General features: G+C 36.5%; 1 pseudogene; it reads right to left on the bottom strand.

Annotated features, from left to right (window-relative positions):
* Positions 1–3786: 3786 nt before the first annotated feature.
* On the bottom strand, positions 3787–4282 carry LOC101362010 (cullin-1 pseudogene; annotated as a pseudogene).
* Positions 4283–9407: the final 5125 nt, after the last annotated feature.

The raw sequence follows: 9407 nt of genomic DNA on the forward strand, positions 1-9407 counted from the left end.
ACAGAAGAGGAAGAAACATTTTCCAAATCATTTTCTGAGGCCAGAAAACTAGTAATAGAGGGGAGTTTCCTGAACTTGATAAAAAGAAAATCTGCAAGAACCTACATCTAACAGAATAGTTAAAGGTGAAAGACTGAATGTTTTTCCCCACAGATCAAGAAGGAGGCAAAGATGTTCTCTCTCACCACTCTTATTCAATATATTACTGGAAGTCCTAGCAAGCAAAACAAGGCAGGAAATGGAAATAAAAAGCGTACAGATGTGAAAGAAAGAAATAAAACTGTTGCCAAGGGCTCAGGATACATAACCAGCATACAAAAATTAATTATATCTCTATGTACAATGATCCTGTTCACAAAATAATGAACTAGTGGAAAATTAAAATACAATATCATATAAAATCATTTAAAAACGGAATACTTAGGTGTAATTCTAACATATACAGGAATTGGATGCTAAAAACACAATATGCTGATGAAAGCTATCAGAGAAATATCTAAATAAATAGAAAGATATTCTGTTCTCATACATTTGAAAACTCGACATAGTAAAGATGTCAGTTCTCCTCCCAAAATGATGTACAGATTTGACACAATTCCTTCCAAGATCCCAGCAAGATTACTTTGTATCTATAGACAAACTTATTTTAAAATTTATATGAAAAAGCAAAGTAAATGGAATAGCTAAAACAATTTTGAAAAAGAATAAAATATGAGAAATTGCTTTACCCAATATTATTTTACAAAAATTCTTTAATTTTCTTCATTTTCACACGTTTAAAAAATAAAATACTATACAAATGACTTCCATAGACTACATGGGGGTCCATTCAAATTTGCTGTCAAAGTGCTGCCAACATTGTATGCGTTGTCTAAGATGACAGCTGCTAATCATGTAGCCAAAGTATTGATTTAAATGCAGTAACATGGGGCCCTGAGCATAAAAGGTTCAATTTCCCTCTGTTTTTAAATTATGTTAAGTGGTATTGGTGTCCACATTCATAGGCTGGAAATGTATCAGTCATGAGTAGTTCTGTTGTAAAACTAAGACTAGCTGATGGTTCTCTTGGTCTCACTTTGGGAAAAAAAAAAGAAAAAAACATTGTGTTTGAGTCAATTTCAACTCATAGTAACCCTACAGGACAGAGTAAAACTGTCACATAGGGTTTTCAAGGCTGTAATCTTTAATGATTGGGTGCTAGAAACTACGCTGAAAATCAAGTGATAAAATTTTGTAAGAGTAACGACTTATTCATTGGAAATACCTTTTTTTAAAACAACATAAACAGTGACTATACACGTGGACTTTGCCAGATGGAATACACAGAAATCAAACTGACTGCATCTGTGGAAAGAGACGATGGAGAAGCTCAATATCATCCGTCAGAACAAGGCCAGGGGCTGAATGTGGAGCAGACCATCAATTTTACTCATATACCAGTTCAAGTTGAAGCTGAAGAAAATTGAAACAAGCCCACGAGAGCCAAAGTACAACCTTGAGTATATCCCACCTGAATTTAGAGATCATTCAAGAACATATCTGACACATTACACACTAATGATGAAAGACTAGATGACTTTTGGAATGACATCAAGTACATCATAAGGAAGAAAGCAAAAAGTCATTAAAAAGACAGGAAATAAAGAAAAGACCAAAATGGATGTCAGAAGAGCCTCTGAAACTTGCTCTTGTGTGCAGAGTAGCTTAAACGAATAGAAGAAATCGTGAAGTATAAGAGCTGGACAGAAGATTTCTAAAGGCAACTCCAGAAGACAAAGTAAAGTATTGTAATAAAATGTGAAAAGACCTGAAGCTGGAAAACCAAAAGGGAAGAGCATGTTTGTCATTTCTCAAGCTGAAAGAACTGAAGAAAAATTCAAGCCTTGAGATGCAATATTGAAGGATTCTATGAGCAAAATATTGAACAAGTCAGGACTCATCAAAAGAAGATGGAAGGAATATATTGAGTCACTGCACCAAAAATAATTGGTCAAAGTTCAACCATTTCAGGAGGCAGCATATGATCAAGAGCTGATGGTGCTGAAGGAAGAAGTCCAAACTACACTGAATGCATTGGCCAGAAACAAGGCTCCTGGAACTGATGGAATACCAACTGAGATGTTTCCACAAGCAAATGCAATGCTGGAAGCAGTCACTTACCTACGCCAAAAAATTTGGAGGACAGATAACTGGCCAACGGACTGGAAGAGATCCATGTATGTGCCCATTCCAAAAAAGGTAATCCAAGAGAAGGCAGTAATTATCAAACAATATTATTAATATCACATGCAAGTAAAATTTTGTTGAAGATAATTCAAAAACAATTGCGGCAGTAAACTGACAGGGAATTTCCAGAAATTCAAGCCAGATTCAGAAAAGGACGTGGAATGAGAGATATCATTAATTACATCAGATGGGTCTTGGCTGACAGTTGAGAGTAACAGAAAGATGTCTACCTCTATTTTATTGACTACGCAAAGGCATTTGACTGTGTGGATCATATAAATTATAGATAACATCGCGAAGAATGAGAATTCTCAAATACTTAATTGTGCTCATGCAGAACCTGTACATAGACCAAGAGGCAGTAGTTCAAACAGAATGAGGGGATACTGCGTGGTTTAAAATCAGAAAAGGTGTGCATGAGGGTTGTAAATTTCACCAGCCATATTCAGTCTGTATGCTGAGCACATAATCTGAGAGGCTGGGCTATCTGAAGAAGAACGTGGCACCAGAATTGGAAGAAGTCTCTCATTAACAACCTGCAGTATGAAGATGACACAATCTTACCTGCTGAAAGGGAAGAGGACTTGAAGCACTTACTGGTCAAGATCAAAGACTACAGCCTTCAGTTCGGATTGCACGTCAATATAAAGAAAACACAAATCCTAACAATTGGAACAATAAATAACATCAAGATAAATAGAGAAAATATTGAAGTGGTCGAGGATTTCATTTTACTTGCATCCACAATCAATGCCCATGGAAGCACCAGTCAAGAAATCAAATGATGTATTTTATTGGACAAATCTGCTGCAAAAGACCTCTTTAAAGTGTTAAAAAGCAAAGACGTCACTTTAAGGACTAAGGTGGGTCTGACCCAAGCCATGGTATTTTCAACCACTTCATATGCATGCAAAATCTGGACAATGAATACGGAAGACCAAAGAAGAATTGATGCCTTTGAATTATGGTGTTGGCAAAGAATATTGAATATAGCATGTACTGTCATAAGAATAAACAAATCTATCTTGGAAGAAGTACAGCCAGAATGTTCTTTAGAATCGAGGATGGCGATACTTCATCTCATGTACTTTGGGCATGTTATCAGGAGGGACCAGTCCCTGGAGAAGGACATCATGCTTGGTAAAGTAGAGGGTCAGTGAAAAAGAGCAATACCCTTAAAGAGACACAATGACACAGTGGCTGCAACAATGGGCTCAAAGTTAGCAAAGATTGTGAGGATGGCTCCGGACTGGGCAGTGTTTCATTTTATTTTACGTAGGGTCAATTGTTACGAGTTGGAACTGACTAGACGCACCTAACAACAACAGTCTTTAGGCAAGCTGCTTGCCACATCTTTCTCCCATGGAGCGACTGGTGGTTTTGAACCACTGACCTTTCAGTTAGCAGCCAAGCTCTTAACAGTTGTGCCACCAGGGCCCCTTCAGTTTTAAAACGGGAGGTCCAAATGACTGCAAACTACTTGCCATGAACTTCAGAGGTTTCTGTTCTTTTCATCAAGGACTTATTTGTTAAGTTTTGCAGTCAGACCTTTCTAAAGGGTTAAGCCATGTAACTGTAGGTACCCTTTTTGCTGTCTACAAGCTCAAATATTCTTTCTCAATCAAAATGTCAATGTATTTCTTAATTACTGAGACCAGAGGTTTGTATCTTGAGGGCAGATGAGTTAGTATTTCTCCAATTAACTGCTGATGTTTTAGAATCTTCCCCATTTTCGTAACTCTCACAAGAGCCACCTAAATCAGTAGTTTGTGGTCTTCCTTGATATTTTTGTGTATGGTTTCTTGTTCCTGAGTCTGTTCTACTTTCATTAGCACATTGATGATATCCTTAATTTCTTGTTTTTATAACCTAGATATAATTTTATTAAGGTACCTGTCTTCAAGTCCACCTCATCAACATTTGCATTTCTGTCTTCCAAGATGAATAACTTTCGCTTCAATAAAATCTGTACGACTTGCGCCAAAATAATCATTTTAATTTGAGTGCTATCAGTTAACTGTTGTTCAGTGTAGACATCTTTTGTGTTACACTGAAGCAAAATTTATGTCTGGAATTGAATGACCAAGGTGATAGAAGGACAGATAGATGGATAGATGAATAGATGGATAGCTAGCTAGCTAGCTAGCTAGCTAGAATACCAAGTGTTAGCAGAGAAGTACAGAATCTGGATCTCTCATGTGTTGCTTGTGAGAAAGTAAAATGGTACAGCCAATTTGGAAAATAGTTTGAGTTTCTTACCAAACTAAACTTGCATTTACCATAGGATCTAGTACTTGTACTCTTGGGCATTTATCACAGAGAAATACAAATTTATATCCACAGAAAAACCTGTACATGATTACTCATAACAACTTTATTTGTTGTAGCCAAAACCTAGAAAGCATCAAAATGTCCTTCAATATGTGAATGCTTAAACAAACTGTGGTACATCAATACTATGAAAACAGCATTGGAAGCAAACTATTGACATATGTAACAATTTGGATTGTTCACAAGGATGTTATGCTGATTGTAAAAAAGCCAATCTCAAAATGTCACAGGTTGTATGAGTTCATTCATTTAACATTCTTGAAACGTCAAAATTAGAGATGGAGAACAGATTAGTGGGTGTCAGGCATTAGGGATGATGGGGTGGGGGGGGATGTGATTATAAAGGGATAGCTTGTGGGAGATCGTTCTGGTGATGGATAGTATACTGTGGTTTAATTGTGGTCGTGGTTATATGAATCTGTGATAAAAGCATTCAAATACATTGTACGGAAGTCAATTTCCTAGCTTTGATATTGTACTATAGTTACATAAGACGTAACCATTGGGGGAAACTGGGTGAAGGGTATACTTTCTGTAAATCTGTTATTGTTTTTGGAATAATGATAAAAAATTAAAATAATTAAAAAAATCATTTTTATTTTTATGTGAATGTAACTGTTTTATTGTCTATAGCAGAGAGAACAGAAAAAGAAATGAAAGAAAGAAAGAGAGAAGAGGTAGGGAGGGAGGGAAGAAGGGAGGGGTGAGAACTAGAGAGGTGGGAAGAGATACAGAAAGAGAGAGGGAAAGAGAAAAACCAAAAAACCACACCCGTTGCGTGGAGTCGATTCTGACTCATAGTGACCCTATAAGACAGAGTAGAACTGCCCCATAGGGTCTCTAAGGAGCACCTGATGGATTTGAACTGCCAGCTTTTTGGTTAGCAGCCATAGCTCTTAAAGACTGTGCCGCCAGGGTTTCTGAGGGAGAGAGAGGGAGACAGAGAGAGACTGTTTGATAGCCTTGTAAGGAGCCCTGGTGGCACAATGGGTAAGCGCTAGGCTTAAAGGTTGGTGGTTTGAAGCCACTAGCTGCTCCACGGTAGAAAAGACCTCGACATCTGCTTCAATAAAGATTATAGCCTAGGAAAACCCGTGGGGCATTTCTACTCTGTCACATCGTTTCACTATGAGTGGGAATTGACTGGACGGCATCTAACAACATTTTTTAAAATCTTCCATAAAGAGAATGAAAGCAGGCGTGCCAAACTAAAGATACTGGATCGCCCTTCCCTGACTATGATGCTGCAGGAGCCCATCTGGAAGTCACTGTGACTCTCTAGTGCCCCCTGCTGTACTGAGATGAGATCTACCGGTTTGTCTCCAATAGAGAGGAGCTTCAGGCAGCCCTGAAGTCCCTCCAGGGGACTCACATCCAGATCCAGAGCTTCTGTTGGTACAGCCTGAATACACAGACACAGACCTTACAAAATTATCACACAATATGACAGACAGCTGTTTCCCTGTGTTTAGAGAAAACTGAGGATTGGGCTTTCCAAAAAAAACAGTATGGGAGAAGGCTACAAGCTCACAGGGAATGATAAGAACCAAAGATCCGTATACTGCAACGGTTAGAGCAAAAGTTGCTATTGTTGACAGAATATAAATAACATCTAGAGTCAGAAATATAGAACAAGGAAGCTAAGTTAAGATTAAAGAGTCTTAAAACTGGATCACTGCACATTTAAGAAAGGATTAATTACTTTTTAAAAACACATCTGAGAAATTGTAATGATTTTTAGGGTCATGTCGTGTAACTGAAAAAACATCAAATGCACATAAAATTTAAATAAGAAATAAAATGACAAGCCAAATTTATTTAGGACTTGTTAAATGTATAAACTTGGATAAACACTACTAAACTGAAAATTTACTGGTGTGCTCGTTGATCTATAAACTATGTTAAATATCTTGAGTGTGTATATGTGAGTATTTGAACATATTTCTAAACAGATTGTTATAAAGATTGGACTGAATTTTCTAAGGAAAATGTATACTAACTCTTCTAATAATTTTTGTATAAGGCAATTTTATCAAATATGCAACCAGGAATTATCTTTTAACATTAAAATCTTAACAATAGCCACAAAAAAAGCACCCACCAGAATGTTACCACGTAGCACACGATGAAAAGAATGGAAAAAATAAACATCACAGACTTCTTGATGACTAAAAGGAAATGGGCATTTGATTACTTTTAATACGGAAATGTTCTATTGCAGCCATAAAATTAATTCAACATAAAATATAGTTTTTCTTTATTACCTTGAGCCTCTCAGGAGGGCAGTGATTATGTTGGAACCATGATCAAGAATAAAACTTTGATCTGAATCAGAAAATACTAGTTAGCAGTCAGAAAGTGAAAATTTCAACCACCCTCTACTGTTCTGCTATATAAAACTTGATTGTAGGCTCTTAGATTTGCATACTGCAAAACGAACAACATAAAAGATGAGGAAGATATACCTTAAGACTTAGGAAAGAATACTTGAAAAATGTACAATGTCTTTGTGCGTAAAGTATCTGGGAGAAAGAGTTACATTAACAGATTAACATCACAATGTATTTACTTACTCAGATACTAAACTGAAAGGCATTCATTTAAATATTTTATTTTCATCATGTATATCTTAGTCATTCAGAATGGTCTAAGGTCAAAAATCCTGAAGTAAATTTTACACTGCGAAACTTCAGCTTTTTTGTTTAACCATTTTTCAAATCACAGTAGTATGTTTTATTTATTTTAATATTGTTGTTGATGTTGTTAGTTGCTGGTGAGTGGGCTCTGACTCAGAGCAACCTTTCATCTAAAAGAACAAAACATTACCTGCTCTTGTGACATTTTATGACCATATATTAATGTTAGAAGCATTATTTTTCATAACTTGTGATAAATTTTTTTACGTATTTTCCCAATTATTTAAAAAATAAGTAATTATGCAATTATTGTAGATCATTAATATTCATATCCTGGGATTAGGGGTTGCTTTATAAGCATCTTGTCTTTATCAAATTGAATACTAATTTTATGAAGTTTGGATTTACACATTGTGCTCTTTGTCTTTAAGCTGTCAATCACTGGTGAAATTCTGGAGAACAGGAAATGAAGATTCAGCATCTTTGTAACTCCAGCATAATCCTGGCTGGTTTTAATACTAAAAATTTCCATAAAAAGTAAACATGCTCTTTTTTTCACTTTCTTTTAATGACAGAGGCTATATCCCTATAATGCTTTGTATTCCTAAGAAATACATGTCTGAAACCAGGAAAGGCCTGCCTCGGCAGTATTGCTGAGCACCTTGAAACATCATCTACTTACATCTCTGGAGACACTGAAGTTTCAAATTTAATGCTTTATTAAAACAAACTGTTTGAACTCTGAAACCTTTTGTTGGTTCACTTATTATTTTTCTTACTTTACGGGGTAATAATCCAAAAAAACCCGTTGTCATCGAGTTGACTCTGACTCCTAGTGACCCTACAGGACAGAGTAGAACCACCCCATAGAGTTCCCAAAGAGCGGCTGGTGGATTCAAACCGCTGACCTTTTGGTTAGCAGCCAACCTCTTAACCACTTCACCACCAACCGAAAAAAAACCAAACCCGTTGCCATCGAGTTGATTCCGACTCATAGCGACTGAATAGCACAGTTCAATTTGTTTAACTAAACTTATTGATGGAATAGATTTAACAGAACCATGATATTTCTTTATAAATGACTCTAGTTCACAGCACTAAATAATTAAGAACATTAGGTAACTGCTGAAAGGATTTTAAATCAGTTAATATTTAAATAGAATACTATTATTCTCTTTCTGCTAATCTCTCTTTGTCTAAGTGGTGATTCCTTAAACTATTAAATGAATTGTCTAATTATTTCTGTTAGAAACAAAACTAAATCAAATCAAATCCAGTAGCCACAAGGAAAAGTTATGAAATATTAAAAAAAAAAATGAAAACACCGAAACTTATCTATGAAGTTTAACAGGCAAAAGAGTCTAAAAAAGACCTTATAGTAAAATGGAATAAAATCATTCATCTGTGGCCTTTGAGATGGAAACTGTTTAAGTGGTAAAGACAATACCCACTGCTGGGTTAGTGGAAAGTATCCAATACTATTGAAGAAGTCAGTGATATTAAAGACCTTTGAGGGTGATAGAAATACTGTCATTATGCGTCATTGTACCAGAAATGGATCATCAAGTAAGAGGTCATCACTGTGCTAGCATAGGTTCTGTGCCCGAGTAATGTTTCACCCAGGGAGACATGGGAATTATAAACATAGGGTAGCATCTCCAGGTCTGCAGCGCAAGCATGCTACTGAACAGCACAAAGATTCCATAAAACTGAATGCAAAAGAATTTGACTTTCAGCTAGCCCTAATAGTGGGCGCTAATGAAAACGTCACAAACCTGTGAACAGCATGCTGCAATGGAAGCGTTTGAGGGACACTTCACAAGAAAGTTCAGACTGAAAAGAAGTAAAAAAAGTAAACATGATACTTGGAATATGTAAGAAATGTGGCTGTTCTGTAAGTGGAGTTCCTGGGTGGTGCAAACGGTTAACACGCTCAGCTGCTAATCAAAAGGTTGGCGGTTTGAGTCCATCCAGAGATACCTCAGAAGAAACATCTGGCCATCTACTTCCAAAATATCAGGCACTGAAAACCCTGTGGAGCACAGTTCTACTCTGACGCAGATGGGTTGAAATCAACTCGAAGGCGACTGTTTTCTTTTGTAAGTGGATCAATCTTACAACAAAGTCATACTCAGAGACTGTAATGAGCCAAAACATAATTGTGACTCCTGTACTGGTCCACCATAATTTGGAGGATGGTACATCCCAATTTTG

This window comes from Trichechus manatus, unplaced genomic scaffold (assembly GCF_000243295.1).
Source record: "Trichechus manatus latirostris isolate Lorelei unplaced genomic scaffold, TriManLat1.0 scaffold00433, whole genome shotgun sequence".
Classification (NCBI taxonomy): Eukaryota; Metazoa; Chordata; class Mammalia; order Sirenia; family Trichechidae; genus Trichechus; species Trichechus manatus.